A 16745-nucleotide genomic window follows, 5' to 3' on the forward strand; every position below is an offset into this window, starting at 1 on the left:
CGATGACAGACTTAGAAGATATGATACAGGAATTCTGATACGGATAAAAATTTCTGATACCGTAAACAAGAATTCGTTTAAATTGTTAAGTGTCATGATTTTAGAAAATATTCCATTTTTATTGGTTCATTGATTTTTTGCAGTTCTTCATCATCTTTTATCACAATGATATTATAAGATCACATATGACATCATCTGTTAATTATTGTTAGTTAAATACAAAACAGGACATTGAGCACAATCGCAAACAATAATAATGACCAAAATTGTATGCATCTTGACAAATTAAAAAAAAAAATATCTTCTAATAATTGCGTAAAATGATTTTACGGTATTGACTTAATCCATAACATAAGGTGACGTAAGATTACAATTTATATTGATAAGTTTTAATTTAATATTATTTCTGTGGACTAAAATTAATTAAGGGTAAGATGAAGTAGCGAAGGTTTATGTAAGCAGCGTTACTTTATAACTAGAAAAATACAAAAACTAATTTTGATTTAAAAATACTTGATTTTGTCTAAATCTGTATAAATATCAAATATAAAATTAGTTCTTACCTTACTGAAGCGAAAACTAAATCAAGCAAATAGAAATATATAGGGGACCATTAAACGGGAACCTAATTTAATAGACTTCATCTTGAAACTTCCAAATCAATTTGTTATTGGTAAATTCACGTACATAAGCTTAGATAAATAAAAACATACACGTCAAACATATAACTATCTCTTTTTTTTAAGTAATATTGATATTGAAATCATCAAAATGAAATCCATATACAAATTGAAACGTTGAGTCGAAATTCATACGTCAGAGATGTCTGCATACTAACATTTGTTTTTAATTGGTAGGTGCCGGTCTACCTAAATGGGCCACCTGATAATAATTCTTCATTGTCACCCATAGACATTACATATCTACATCGCCACTGCATCACCAACCTTGGAAACAAAGACGTTTTGTCCGTTATGCCTGTAGTAACACTGGCCCTACCAATAAATAAAGTACTTTTATTATACTATTGCTGTTAAAACAATATAACTGGGTTTTGCTACATTACATATAATGTTATATTTAGAGAAAAAAAAAATAAGAACAGTTCTTAAAAATGATCAAGCGAACAAAAGGATCAACAACTGACGAAAAAAATGCGTTTGTTGCAAAATATAAACATTGATATTGACCATGCCCAGGCTATTAGGCCACTCTCCAAAATTGTTGTATAATTTTATTATCATTTTATGCAACCTCCCCATACCCTACTGTTACTTTTAGTGAGGTATAATGCGACGAATTTAAATTGATCACTTGATTTGTGGTTGTTCTCTTTGTTTATCATAAGTAAAATTATATTTATTTACATTTAAAACGCATTTATATAAAAAAATATTTTTTTTATATAGAAATAAAAGTTAGTTTTTACATCTACTTCAATTAATTTATTCATTCCTAAAGCATTATTTACCAGTCAACCCTAAATTATAGATATATAATGGTGCAAATAATAAAAAACGGAACAAAATAATTAAACAACTCACATTTTGTAATTTTAAATATCATCATGACAAAAGTTAACACACATAATACAGCCAAATCAGCTTGGAGACGATTTTGCGTTTGTAGTAGTGTACCGTCAGCAGATAAAAATAAACAATTATTAAAGTATTGAACTAAATCAAGAAAATAATAAAGGTGCCGCAAATGTTACAAGCTTAAATATAATATAAGACCAGTAAAGTATTCCATCGTTGCACAGAGGAATCTTTGCAAAGAGAAGAGAGCAAAGAAGTTTAGCATATAGCATTCGCACCACGCTGCTCGAGTAGCAAATTTTCATTCGCCACTTGCAGTTTTCTAAACGATGTTTTCTTTTACCGTCGAGCACGTGATGAATCAACCACTGGGCTATCTCGGCTCTCATGCTATGTGAATGAATGATCTCATAAAACAGAATGATGAAAATGAAAGAAAAATAATGTTTTTTTTTTTATATTCGCCGGGAGGGCAAATGACTCTACTCCATCTGATGGTAAGTGTATGTTTCTTTGTTCGAAATCTAGGAACTAGAAATATATTTTTAATTGTTTAACGACACGCTCTAAGGACTTCTATTAGTTAGTTACTCTAATAAAGACTGGAAATTTTATTGAGCTGAAGCCGGAATGCAAGAAAGTGATATTTTATTATTATATTTAGTATATCACGTTTTGCAATGACTACGACTCCCGATATCAGAGAAAATATAAAAAACTTAAATGAAACCTATTGCACCCTATAACCTAATGAAGACTTCTTAAATATATATATATATACATCGCTATTATTTCAATCAGCTGTAAATAATTAATTTGTTTCATTATTTATCGTTTACATTCAAAGTTATAAATTGTGAACATTTATGTATGTCATATAGGTGAAACCTAATTAAAGGAGGAATACGATCTACCTGTCACAGAAAATATTGATAGCGTGATTTAAGTTTGCCAGGCACGAAATACCAAAACGTTCAAACTATAAAAAAATATTTTAATTGACATTGATTAATTTATTGAATTGACATATTTGTTCTACAATATAATTATATTTGTAATTGTAAATTTTTTTGCTATTTTCATTGTCAAGACATGCTTTTTAAAGTGCATAATTTGTGTATCAGTTTCCCTATATCAGTAGACGGGGTAATTAATATTCTATTAATTGTAATACGGTACGGCATTGGCCGTACTGTTCAATAAATTATTTGTTTTGAAACGTATTTTTTGATAACACGCAAATATCGCATTAACAAAGACGTCTGCGATTACTAATAGAATGTTATTGTCCACGTTTCGTTTCCCCATAATTTTCCCCAAAATATTTTACTTTACCAGTATTTTTTTTTATATACCAGTTTTTTTTTTCAATATCAAAACACGGCTACAAAATGGACTTGCCTACATATAAATTGATTTGTTGTTGTCTGATTTTTCTTTAATTTTTCTTAGGTAACACCTATTTATTTTATTAATTCTGTATTTATTGTCGTAAGAAACCTCCTCAATGAAGTAACCCAAAAAATTCTTCGTATTGAATTCAACGACACTTATTGAATTTATTTCTCTACTTAGTACGTATTTTAAAAAACATTCTTGCCGTTCATTAGTGACCGTGACAGGCAACTCTGTAAAACAACGGGAAAACACAAAAAAAAAAATATAAATGTTTATTAAATTTAATATATAATACTTGATGGTTCGAGATTATGAATCGCATAAATAAGATCTTTGGTGCTAGTTCATACAATTATTATAAAAATCACAGGTTTTGAAAATGTGGAGGAATTTGATTAATCGATTATAAAGAAAAGAGTACAACGAACATCTTCGCTTCCATAATAATAAGTGAGTTTCAAAGAAGCCTTAAAAGTAAAAAAAGATCAAGGAAAAAATATATTATTAAGGGTTTTAAAATAACACGCCGGTTACGAATTAATTTAACTTAGTCTAAGTAAAGTTAGCTAATATTTGTTTTTAAAAATGATTAAGGCAAAAAGATGATGATGATGAATTCAAAAGGGAGGAGAAAGTCTAGTCCCCTTTTTACTATCGAACGGCCAGGCAAACGCGACCAAAGTGCCATAGGTACACAGTGGAAATTCTCCGCCTACGTACGAAGCGCTTTGAGTCTACATTCATCATTCGCACTGCGAAACTTTGGAATGCTTTGCCTGAGTCCGTATTTATCGATAGGTTCAATCTTGGTGTCTTCAAATCCAGAGTAAGGTTTCTTATAGGCAAGCGTGCTACATCTTAGATCATGTCGATGCTTACATCAGGCAAGTCAACGGTCAAACGCTGGCCTATTAATAGTAAAAAAAAAATAGTGCGACCTTTTTTAACCAATTCTGAGGGGAAAGACAAAATATATTATTTGATATTATAGTTAATCTTATTTATTTAAATTAAGTATAATTACACATCAAACTCACAATTTTAAATACATTTAAAGCGAAATATTTTCTAAATAAATAATATAATTGATAATGATAACCTAAAAATCATTCAGTCTGTTATTCACAAAGTGGTTGCTGGCTTAAGATTTCAACTGGTTCGTCTTTAGCGAGTTTGTTTCCAAGTTATTTAAAACTTAGTTCACAGTTTTCTGAGCTTTCTTTATTTGAGAAAACTGAGATTGTAACCAGCTACAATCAAATCATTTTGATATATATATATATATCAAAATGATTTGATTGTAGCTATATATATATATATATATATATATATATATATATATATATATATATATATATATATATATATATATATACATATATATATATATATACATTGGCATTGTGAGAAATGTTAACCATCGCTTACATCACCAATGCGCCACCAACCTTGGGAAGTAAGATGTTATGTCCCTTGTGCCTGTAATTACACTGGCTCACTCACCCTTCAAACCGGAACACAACAATACCAATTATTGTTGTTTTGCGGTAGAATATCTGATGAGTGGGTGGTACCTATCCAGACAAGCTTGCACAAAGCTACCACCAGTAAGCTTGAAGCTTTGGATTCAGTGGATCGTCGTGCTAGAAGGCTCATTGGCGACCAGACACTGGTCACAAAACTCCAGACCTTAGAACGTCGTCGTAAGGTTGCCTGTCTGTCGGTATTCTACAAGATATATTTCGGAGAGTGTGCTCAGGAACTATTTAATTTGGTTCCCCCGTCACCTTTTTACCATAGAACGTAGTTGACGTATTTAAGACACGTACGAAACGATTTGCTTCCTCGTTTCTGATACGCACCACCAAGGTCTGGAATACCCTCCCGACCTCCATTTTCCTCCCACCACCTATGTGGGGAAAATGGAGGTCGGGATATATATACGTATATATGTATGTGGGTACCTTCAAGTCTAGAGTGAATAGGCATCTTCTAGGCAAGCGCGCTCCATCTTAGACTGTATTTCACTTTCCATCAGGTGTGATAACAGTCAAGCGCTAGCCTATGAATTAAAAAAAAAGTAAAAATCATAAGCTAAAGAATTTGTAGCTCATCGTATAGCTAGTTTGTGAACATCAGATGTGTCTGTGTGAATATGGCCACAGATGGGGCTTTTACTTTGGCGTTTTAAATTTGAACTTGGATTTTGCGTGTATTGTGTAAAACAAAGTTTGAAGCGATATAAACCAGTTTGGAATCGAGGCTATTTAATTATTATTATTAAAAAAAGTTCTGTTTAACTTCTTGTCGGTTCTCTTAGATTTAATCTGTATTATCGTAACATTGGCTTCGTCATGTTTACTGTTATGATAAAATTATTAAGTTAAAACTTGAAAATGGTTCCAAGAGGCTAATTCAATGTGTTTTGAAAATAAACTAATTTGAGTGCAATTAGAAAAATATTTAAAGGTTTGCAAGGTTTTATTGTATATGTGTTCAAATACTATTCTATTTTTTTAATAATATTATATATTTATTTTACAAATTATTATGTATACATGGACATTTAGTCCTTTACTTATATGCATTACAGTTATGTACGAATTCAATGAGTACAAGCGCCTAGGCAGAGCCTGTATCTCAGATACTAGTCTTTTCCGATGACGTTATTTAATTTGAAAATTTGCATCTTAATTTTAGAAAAATAGTCTATTGTCGGTAGAAGTATACATATGATAACATATTTTGTGACCTATTTACAATATTAAGTCTGAAATATATATTTTATTTGTACAAAATATCTTAGCTGTAAGCATTATCTAATTAAACAAAGGACTGGATTTTATTTTTACTTCCATTTTTGAAAAACGATATTAACGGTACTACGCTTAAGTAAACATCAAACAAAAAAATAAGGAAATGGCTATTCGATTTCGTGATAAGAAAACGCTTTGAGTTCTTAAATCATAAATCTTTTTAATTTTACAGACGAAATATCTTCTCAAGTTCTAACATTAACAAAGCAGCGATTTAGCGATCCATTAAACATAATTACAGAAAAAATCTACAGCGCTTCAAGCGAATTATTGCGAGAAATAAAAACAAAACTTTTTTAATCACACAAAATGTCTGCCATAGAGGACTCGAGCTGATGGAACGTAACCAACTTTGTTACGAAGTCCTGTCGACGATTTTGTTTTTTAATTATTAAAGCCGGTTTGGATTAATATATATAAAAAAATCAATTATAACTTTTATGTCATATTTTTCGTTCAAATTATTTATAATAAATTTAAATTTAAAAAATGTCAAAAAATACCAATATCAAATTTACCATTCGCATGAGTGACTATCCGAAAATCGCACGTAAACGCATCGGCATTGTTCTGTATTCAGCTCGCTCCAAGTCTATCAACTCACCTTGGCAACTCGATCTTTGAAGTTAAGTTTAAACCAGATCCATCAAAGGATTAATGTTTCCAGTGTTACAATTTAACATACCTGAAACAAAAAAAAAAAAACGTATTATTACTAAGAAAATAGGATCAAATATAAAATTTTTGTGACTTATAATTATGTTACCTATATTATATTACAAAAAAGTTTTTTCTCGAGCTCTCGACACAACCTTCTATTACACGATTAAGCTATTTTAAACTTATGATAATAACCAATAAAGATTTTCTATAAAAACAAACACAAAACGAACATACATTTATCGTTCGACTAAACATTGCTCGACCGTTAAACGGCAGTGATCTAAATTAATATGGTGCAATATTGTCTGAACCTCAGCGATTAAGTGTCATATTTGTTAAATTTACATAATAGTTAAGTGTATTTCTTTTATATATTATAAACGCGAAATTTCGTATGGATGTTTTCAAGCAAAAACCACTGGATGGATTTTAATGAAACTTTACAATAGTATACATCAGAATAGCATATGGGCTATAATTTATACAGCTATTGATCAAATTAGCAAAAATATAACAGTGAGTGTCACGTTAGTCGAAAAAAAATCTCCTATCTGCGAGCCATTCTGGCGTGCGCTGCTAAAACCGTAAGAGTCATACGAATATAATGTATGGTGGAAATGTATTTCTTAAATAGTTTTACAAAAAAGTCCACGACAACATATATCTATATTTTATGTGTAAGCCATCGTCGCTGAAATATTGAATCGAAATACAATAAAATTTGATATTTGTTTCCAAAATGCATATTTTGTATTAACAAATTAATTCTCAGACAGTCATTTGGACAAATGTTTTAAAGTTGCGACGATGACAAAGTGAGCGCGCGCCGCGTAGTGCTATGCGTCGTTGATGGCTGTGTCTATTTTGCGATATTCAAGGCCCTAGCGATTTGTTAAAGACGCATTGTACCTTTATGTCATGTAATAGGTAGGTGTTGAAAGGTTTTTTTGTGGTTAGTGACTCTTACAATAAGCTATTAAGTTTTTATTTTCTGTTTTTATTGTCTGTTTGTCTGTACGTTTGTGTTAGAAACGGTTTGACGGATTTAAGTGTGATTTTCACGATTGTATTATGGCTTACTTTATTTAAAATATAGTGTTTGTTTTATTTCAATCGGTTCATAAATAATAAAGATATATCAAATAAAAGAATCACGTTGAACATTTAATCGATAAAATTGCTTCAAAATAACTGTTCAGCATAATTGGAAGGAAACTTCAGCAACCTATAAATGATAGTCTGTAAAATGCTGACGATTGAAAGTTTATAGAAAAAAAAACAAAGTTAAAAAATGGACAGTTGCAGAGATTTAGAACATTCAATGTAAGTTGAACTCAGATCTATACGATCAATAATATTAAATAAGGTTCAGCTTATGCTGGTATACTTCGGTTAACTCGCCCATGCGTACATATAATTAAGTCTATTTTTTAAGGTTGACTGTAACTTTTTGTATGGTACTCAAAATTATTCTGAGATTATTTGCAAATATGTTTTCATAAAATATTAATTCTTATGAAAGATATCGAGATAAGACCGAAAATAGATATAGACAGGTTTAATTACTTTTTATAGTTTTGACATATTATTACAATGGGTGGTTGAGTAGGTTGTTTGAAAGTACTCATACATACATACGTATTTACTCTCTTGACTAAATATTAATATCCTACGAAAATAAAACTAAAAATATTGTATATACTGAAATATTATGAATCTGCTCTTAGGGATTTTTTTAAGTTATACGCGGATGAAAACGCGGGCACAGCTAGTCTATATAATATATATTTTCGTACGTATATATTCATGTATTTATATATCTTTGTATGTAAGATTATGAGTGAATTTCAAATCTAATCAAATATTTCAAGTTAATTTTACAACATAGCATTATTGAACCGTCATTATTTTAATTCCACCACAGTTTCGGAAGGCAGCCTGTAGCGAAAATAAATGGTAAAAAGCTTTTTGGTTTTTCTTTAAAACAGTAACAGCCTGTGAATGTCCCACTTATGGGCTAAGGCCTACTCTCCTTTTTGAGGAGAATGTTTGGAGCTTATTCCACCACGCTGCTCTAATGCAGGTTGCTGGAACACATATGTGGCATAATTTCAATGAAATAAGACGCATGCAGGTTTCCTCACGATTCCTTTACCGTATAACACGAGATGAATTACAATCACAAATAAAGCACATGAAAATTTAGTGGTGCTTGCCTGGGTTTGAACCCACGATCATCGGTTAAGATTCACGCGTTCTTACCACTGGGCCATCTCGGCTCTAATAGGCAAATACACATACATTTTCAGTTTGTTTTACTTAGTAAAAAAAAATTCTCGAGAAATATTTCGCAACGCTAATCACCATTACAGATAATACTGTCTAATTATGACGCAAATGTACCTAAAATATTGACTGGACGTTTGTTGGATCTAATTAAGTACAAAGAGGACGATGTTAATCCTCCTTTAATTCCATCTTAAGCCTCGTTTTAATAAGCACGCATTTAATTTTAATTAAAAATTCCCACGTCCCTTTTACGACCGGTCGGGAATTTCGTTGTTCGTGTTTTATGCACTGTGAAGACTACATAACGTTGTGTCAATGAACCCTGCGTCTAATTTCGTTGGATCTTTAAACAAACATATTTAGTTATACATTTAGTGGATACGATTTATTAATAATTACAAACCGGTACGAATTCGCACGTAGAATGAGTTAACATAAAACGTCAAAACAAATCTTGATTTTTTTGGACCGCTGGCGTGCTCAGAAATCTTTATCAAAGATTTAGTAAACTAGCACAAACATACAGACATTAATTTTCATTTATTAAAAAGAAGAAGAAGTTAGTTTATAAATTCATCTCGTATTCGACGATGGCAAAATTCGTAAGAAGACCTGCACGGTTCAAATGAAATTTTGCTAAACACTATACCTATGCTAAATATTTCTAAATTTAATTAAGGTAAAAAGTAATAACCCTAACAAAATATTCGGTTATCATTATAGAATCACATTATAATTTTAATTAATGGCTTAAACCGTGGCAGGACCCTTTATGGTGACGTAACGTTTATGAGGTATTAGCTGTAGCGGGCAAACACATAAAACAGCTTTGTGTGTCAACTGGGATCAGTTAGTTAAGGTTATAAAGTGCCACTAACACACACACAAACACACATATATTTACAAAATATATCGTGTTGTCTGTATAATAGAATAATTTATAATTTAATTTTACGAAATATTGCTTGTCTTGTCCTGAAATTACGATAATTGTCACTAGAGGACGTTGTATTGATTCCACACAATTCGCATAACGTCAACACTATAGAATAAGTATAAAAGCTGACAGTAGGTACACTGAACTGATTATTATGTGACACATGAATAGAAATTGAAATACTCAATTGAATGTGCACAATAAATTTCTTATTCTCTATTATCTTTTCTTATAAAATTATATTCCACAATTGAACATTAATATTATTATTATTTTGCCAATAACGCAGAAAACATAATAGTGTTCAAGTGTGTGCACATTTTTTTATGTGTAAGTATATTAGCGCTTGGTACACGGTAACTAGCTTAGACTTCATCATCAGTAAGTGCGTTCATGTGTGCGTGAGATTGGTAGGTCACATGTTTAACATCAATTCTTGTGAGTATCTTGACACTCACACCATTTTTTTACGTGAAATCTGATTTCGTTTATTTATTCTATTTAGCCGCGATAAGTTCATCGAACTCAATATGAGTACTAACTATTCGTCCAGTATTGAAGAAGTTAATAGGCTGTTTAGACGTAGATAGACGGACACACACGAGAGTGAGATTGAAAGAATTTCGTTGGAAGTAATATGTACCTTATTATATTATGGATAGGTGGTAAGTATAAAGTAGATGGTAAATAACAAACTTTGACCATTCCTTACATTTCCAATGCGCCACCAACCTTGGGAACTAAGACGTTATGTACCATTGTGCCTGTAGTTACCCATACCATGAACAAATTATATAATTTGTAAGTATAAATTGTTGTTTGCGGTAGAATATCTGCTGAGTGGGTAGTACCTACCCAGATGAACTTGCACAAAGCGCTACAAAGACAATATGTAAAGTAGTTTTGCCATGCAAAATTATTGTTTTCTTTTAAAATTTATTTTTAGAAGACATTGATCGGGTAACTTATAATTTAAAGCGGATATAAAAAGTGAATATTAAATGAAGATTAAATGAAGGTTTAAATACAATGTCCTTCTTATAAGGGATTTCAATTAATTAATTTAGACATTTGAGCAACATTTTTCGATTTTTAAAGCAAATTCTTATAAGAATAGTTCTTTGTTTTGTTTGTTAAAATGGAGAAGTTTATTAACGTTAAAATTACCTCATTTGAACGCTCGTAGCGTTCTCAACCGGCCTAATTCGAGAAACGATTTATCTTAATGGCGAAAATAGACCTTTATAATGCTCTGGAATACGGAACCTATTCAAGAAGCCCACGTAATAAAAGCTAAGCCTACCAGACGTACATAGAATATAAGTAATAATTAGTTAAACGTTCGCATATGAGTAACTAGTTTATACCCGTGGTTTCGCTCGCGTGTTAGGTGGGCCAGGTGCAAAGTGTTAAGAAATAGCCTATGCACTTTCTTGGGGTTGTAGCTTGCTTCATACCAAATTACATCAAAATCGGTTCACTGATCTAGCCGTGAAAGCGTGACAGACTGACACAGTTAGTTTCGCATTTATAATATTAATATAGATACCTATAATATATATAAAAAAGTTGATCACTTCATTCTTAATAAAATAACGTGTTGATTACTAATAGGTGTATAGCTTTCTATGTTAAGCCCCGACAAAAAGAGGAGTGTTATATGTTTAGCGTGTATGTATATAGTGTGTCATCGTAGCTTGTAAGCGGATGAACCAATTTTTACTCAGTTTTTTTTTTCGTTTGGAACGTGAATTGGTTAAGTTTTCTTTATCGTAGGATTAAAGAAAATTGTTTGAAGATCATCTTTTATAGACGAAACAAACACATAACAACTAAATGGGTTCAAATTCTAAGTTCATTAATAGCCATTAAGGAGTACTAATATTCGCCATATACAAATTTTTCATATTATCATCTGAATTATATACACAAGCAAAGTTTCATAAACGATAAAAGTTAAATTTCTTTACATAATATGTTTGTTAGTTACATACAAGTTAAGCTATCATTAGGAGTGTAAGGCGTGAGATAAAATACGATGAATACATGGGTACATATATTTTTTAATATAGTTAATTTATGTTGCCTTCTTTTAAAAACAAGCATAACAAACAATTTAAGGCAATAAAAATTTATAAATTTATAATTTTCGATTACAGACTATTGATAAACTTAGACGCAAAGAAAAATTGAAATTGTGAAAATTAAATCATATTTTGTCATACCTTGAAGTATAACGTAGTGCTTTTCTTTCAATATAATAAAATTAAAAAAAGGTAATAAATAAAGTTATATTCGAGCTGAAACAACTGAAGCTGGTATAAGAAAGTGGTTTCCTTTTATTACGTAGGCACCTACATAAAACTGTACTAGTATAACACGGTGGGTTATTTTTATGATGTAGGTATTTTTGGAAACTCTTAACCGCGAAAAAAATAGGAGACAAAATACTTGATCAAATGGAATCCTTCAGGTAATTTTTAACATAAAAACGTTCCATTACATACCATATTTAACGAAGATATCACACAAAATATAATATTTGTATTTTATGCCAACCGGTCTGGTGTAGCGGGGATTTATTTTTGACGTCAGCAAAAAAAAAACAAGATAAAGCTGTATTCAGCGTGGTAAATATACGAAATATTTTTAACGAATTTTTATAATCGTTACATCAAACGCTGCAGAATTTTCATCTCGGTACGAACGCAGATTCAAATATGAACGACATTATAAATCACTGGTCTTGTGAAGAGGAATTTTACTTTAATTAAACCTTCACAAGGCGGCGAGTTAGTCGCGTGTTTAATTAAAAACCCGGCTGGCTAATTTTACATATGAAACCTTTGATATTTCACGCAAAAATAGCTATGTTTGTACATCATAACCACTTTTTTTATATATCGTCTAGTATTGCGAGCGGGCCTCTGTAGAGTTCGTTTTAATTTCAAAGCAGTGCACTTATATCTGGAAAGAAATACTGTATTTTTATTACGATTTTATACAAATTTTTGAATATATAGAGTATTAAAAAAATATATGAACAAAATGATGTAAATTGATTTTTATCAACAGAAGGAGAAATATTGGAGAAGATTTTTAAAATAATCAATTTTAAAATCTAGTTACAGTAAAATATGACATAGTCATTCTAAATTCAAAAAATTAAATATTTATAAATGGTTACGAATTACAACATAAAGAAAGAGTTATTTTATCGAATACAAATTAAACGAAATTGACACTTCATTTAATGTCTATGAAAAGTTCAATGAACTCAAAGTTAGTGTAAAAATTAGATTAGTTTTTGAGAAACGACATAAAAAAGTTCATATAAAAGTTTATTGAAAAAGGTGAAGTTTCACTTGACTTTGTTGAAACTTTCAAATTATTCAACGTTAAAGAAATTGCCATTTCGACGTCGTTGTCTTCGTTATTTTCTGAAGATGCACATTTTTAACTTTCACAATGGAAATTTTAACGTCAAGTGTAAAAAATGTCCTTAGTTATTGGTCGTAGGAAGTATTTGAGCAAAAGTGTTTACATTTCGTAATAGACTTGACTGCGATTACACCTACCCACGCAACCACGCAAGTGATAAAAGTTATCTAAAATGAATTCGATTTACTCAGAACATACCTGCTATAAATTGGCCGAGAAATACCAACAGGTCTAGACAAGTACGTATATTCAAGATGAATTTGCTTGCAGAAAACAAGAAAATGAATATAAAATATAACCAAATGTACACAGAAAGAAGATGATAGTTACTTTTACTTGGTGGTACTGCTTTGTGAAAGCCTTTATTGATAGGTACCATCCACCTATTGCTTATTCTACCGCCAAAAAGCAAGACTTAGTCTGTAGTAGTGTTCTGGTTTGTAGGGTGAGTGAGTCTACAGGCTCACTAAATGGGTACATATCCTATGTATATATATATATATATATATATAATATATATTATATATAGTTATATATATATAATATATATATATATAACATCTTAGTCCGCAATATTGGTGGCGTATTGGTGATGTAATGCAGTTAATATTTCTTACGGCAACAGTGTCTATAGGCGGTGGTGACCACTAATAGATGGCACATCTGCTAGTCAATATAGGTAGGTCTATATTATAAAAAAAGACGCTCCGACTCGAATCGAATGCATTTATATTTTCTTTTTTTTTCTTTTCTATTGATCGCAAAACAGATACTGAAACTACATTATACAATTTGTCTGTTCTTATCAAGAATGAGGAAGAAAAGTGCTTCGTGCGGATAAATAGGATGTCAATGACGCAGCCAAATGACATCTGGCGATCCAAAGATAAATGGTTAAGGAGAGTTTTAATCATGTAATTCCTAATCTCTTTGAAGAATAATCTCTAGAATACCAGAATTCTCGCAAATAAGTCACGTTATGGCAAAACATTTTTAACAACCTCGACCCTCGGAATTTTCTCACTGCTCTGTTCTGCATGAAATCAAACTTATGACATTCATTATACCTGCAAATTCATAAGTTCTTTGATTTTTTTCTACACAAGCACAACAAAACAAAATAACTGGCAAGACAGATCTATCCACTTGCTAACTGCTGGCTGTGACTGAAAATATCTTGAGCGTTAAGAAATAATTTAAAAGAATTTGATCACTGGATATCGAAATACGTAGCCGTGTAAACTAACTAGTTTGAAAGATTCATTTATGTAATGTGTATACTAATAATTAAATCAACCGACATAAATACACCCAAACGATCTGATGACACAAATAACGTAAAAAGACATGAGAAAAACATTTGTTTCTTTCTGTGTCTGACTCTTCATTAATCGTCAGTACAAGCCATAATGTATTTGCTGTACGATTGCCAGTTGGTAATAGAGATGCAATCGAAAGAGTAGATTGCTTTTTCAGTTGACCAATGCACTCATTTCACAGTTTGTATAACGTTTGCTACGCTAAGAGCATCACTTGACAGTTAATTAAAATAGTCCTCAGATATATTATGAGCTATTGCGACAAAGCAGGGAATCTTTCCCATTATTTTATTTTCACAATTATATTAGACTCGGGTTTTTAATTTTTATTTTATAAATGAAAAAGTAATGTTGGTGTTATTTTTTCATGTTGATAAAAACATTCGAAGTACCGGACGTTACTGGATTTCGAACATTGTGTAACAATTTATTTACAAATATAAGCGTGATCTTGTTTTTATTAATTGTAGAATATTATATCACAGATGTGCGAACAAATTTTTTCTAACTATTTTATTTTTGTTTGTCATTTTAAGAGGAAAAATTAACTATTTCTCTCATTGCCTTTTCTATACGAACGCTACCAATTTGGTAGCGTTTGTTTCTAAATTAGTAATGTTTCTTAGATTAACGTAATGGTTATAAATCTCTTTATCACATTAATGACGGAGGTTAAATAAAATTTTTTTTTTTATAGAATATCTGATGAATAAAAGTGTAACAATAAGAGATTTATTTAATAATCTTTTTATGTAAATATTTATCAAATCACATCGACCAGAATCAGAGTACTAAAGGTGTAGTAGAACAACAATTATCAAAAGAAACATTGCTCTATTAGTCGTCAAAGTCTAGCTTTATATAAAAGTATTGATACTTTTATTATAGTACAAATATTTATATTATAATGATTGATTTATATTTTTATTCCCTAACCTTCATTATCCTTCTAAAAGAATGCTTCGTTTAAAGTTTTATTTTTATGTACATTTTTAAACAGGAAAGTGAAATATAAATTATTTTTAACTTCCTCCATTAGTGGAATTTTATTACAAGGTCTTTTAGAAATATGACATAGTTTTTTAGACTATTTTATATAAGAATTGACTTAAAAATAAAAAGGAGATTTTTTAAACTCAATTTTATATGAAAATTAAATATGAATAATTTTGATAATACTAAATGAAAAATGAAATTCTGACTAGTCGACCCAATGATAGTTATATTTGATTGATTATAAAGTTTAGTATTTGTTTATTGTTATTTTAGGCACACATTGTAGTATATTCTTCCTTTTGAATGTTATAAATCATGCTCTTCAGAATATTTAAATAATACGACATGTAGATAATTAATTCTCGTACTTTTAAGATTAAAAATTAACTTATGAACGGCTCTATAATATATATAGTTTTTACTACGCCAGAGACCGTTTCCAACACTCCAAGCCCTATAGTTACAATATAAACAAATGTAATTTTCAAGATGGCGTCTCTTGAGATTAAAGCAAACCGACGTTTCGAGGCAGCAAGCCGGAAATTAAACAATCTGAAGCACCTCGGCATCTTACGACGCTACTCAGACAGAACGAATTGAATTTGGTTAAATTAATAATTATATACTTTTATTATTACGAGTAAGTAAAAATTATGGAAGCTGCATTTCGTTTCACGGAATTTTACGAATAAATGTTTATGTCGCAAAAAAGATCAGCGATTTTTGCTGATTATGTACATATAGGCATTGGGTCAGAAACACCTCATCACCATTATCACTTCATTTAGTGGTGCTTTTACGGATATAATGTTAATCTGGATTTACCTTTAATTGAAGTCTACGTGAACTAAATGAAATGAGTCATCTCGACTCTCCTATGTATTTGTATATCATCTATTATTTATAATAAAATTGTAACTGGTCTGTGCATTAAACATATTGAAAAAAAACCAATATGGGGGTCTTTATTAAAGCAACAGAAGCCATAACAACCGTTTTTAGATTTTTTGTCTGTATGTCTGTATGTTTGTACACGCATCACGCAAAAACTACGGCACAGAATTGAATGCAGTTTTCATCGACGTATTGTTAGAGGTCTAGCTTAAAATATAAAAGATATTTTAGCGCAGGAAAATATTTTATTCCTATTGTTTTTAATTTAATATTACCCGGAGCTTAATATTATATTAAATATATATTTAATAAACTTTTTTTTTTTTTTACACCGGCCACCTGATGGTAAGTGGTCACCAAACGCCCTTAGATATTGGCATTGTAAGAAATGTCAATCATCGCTTATAGCCAATGCGCCACCAACCTTGGGAACTATGATTTTATGTCCCTTGTG

At 30.6% G+C, this 16745-nt stretch overlaps 2 protein-coding genes across 3 annotated transcripts in view; one reads left to right on the forward strand and one right to left on the reverse strand.

Annotated features, from left to right (window-relative positions):
* The window catches only part of LOC126776125 (uncharacterized), a 585155-nt gene that overhangs the window by 173578 nt on the left and 394832 nt on the right, over nucleotides 1-16745 (forward strand). The window lies entirely within an intron of this gene.
* LOC126776088 (hemicentin-2) overlaps nucleotides 1-16745 on the reverse strand; it is a 231799-nt gene that overhangs the window by 74328 nt on the left and 140726 nt on the right. The gene's annotated exons all lie outside the window — the stretch shown is intronic.

The sequence above is a fragment of the Nymphalis io genome, chromosome 19, assembly GCF_905147045.1.
Source record: "Nymphalis io chromosome 19, ilAglIoxx1.1, whole genome shotgun sequence".
Classification (NCBI taxonomy): Eukaryota; Metazoa; Arthropoda; class Insecta; order Lepidoptera; family Nymphalidae; genus Nymphalis; species Nymphalis io.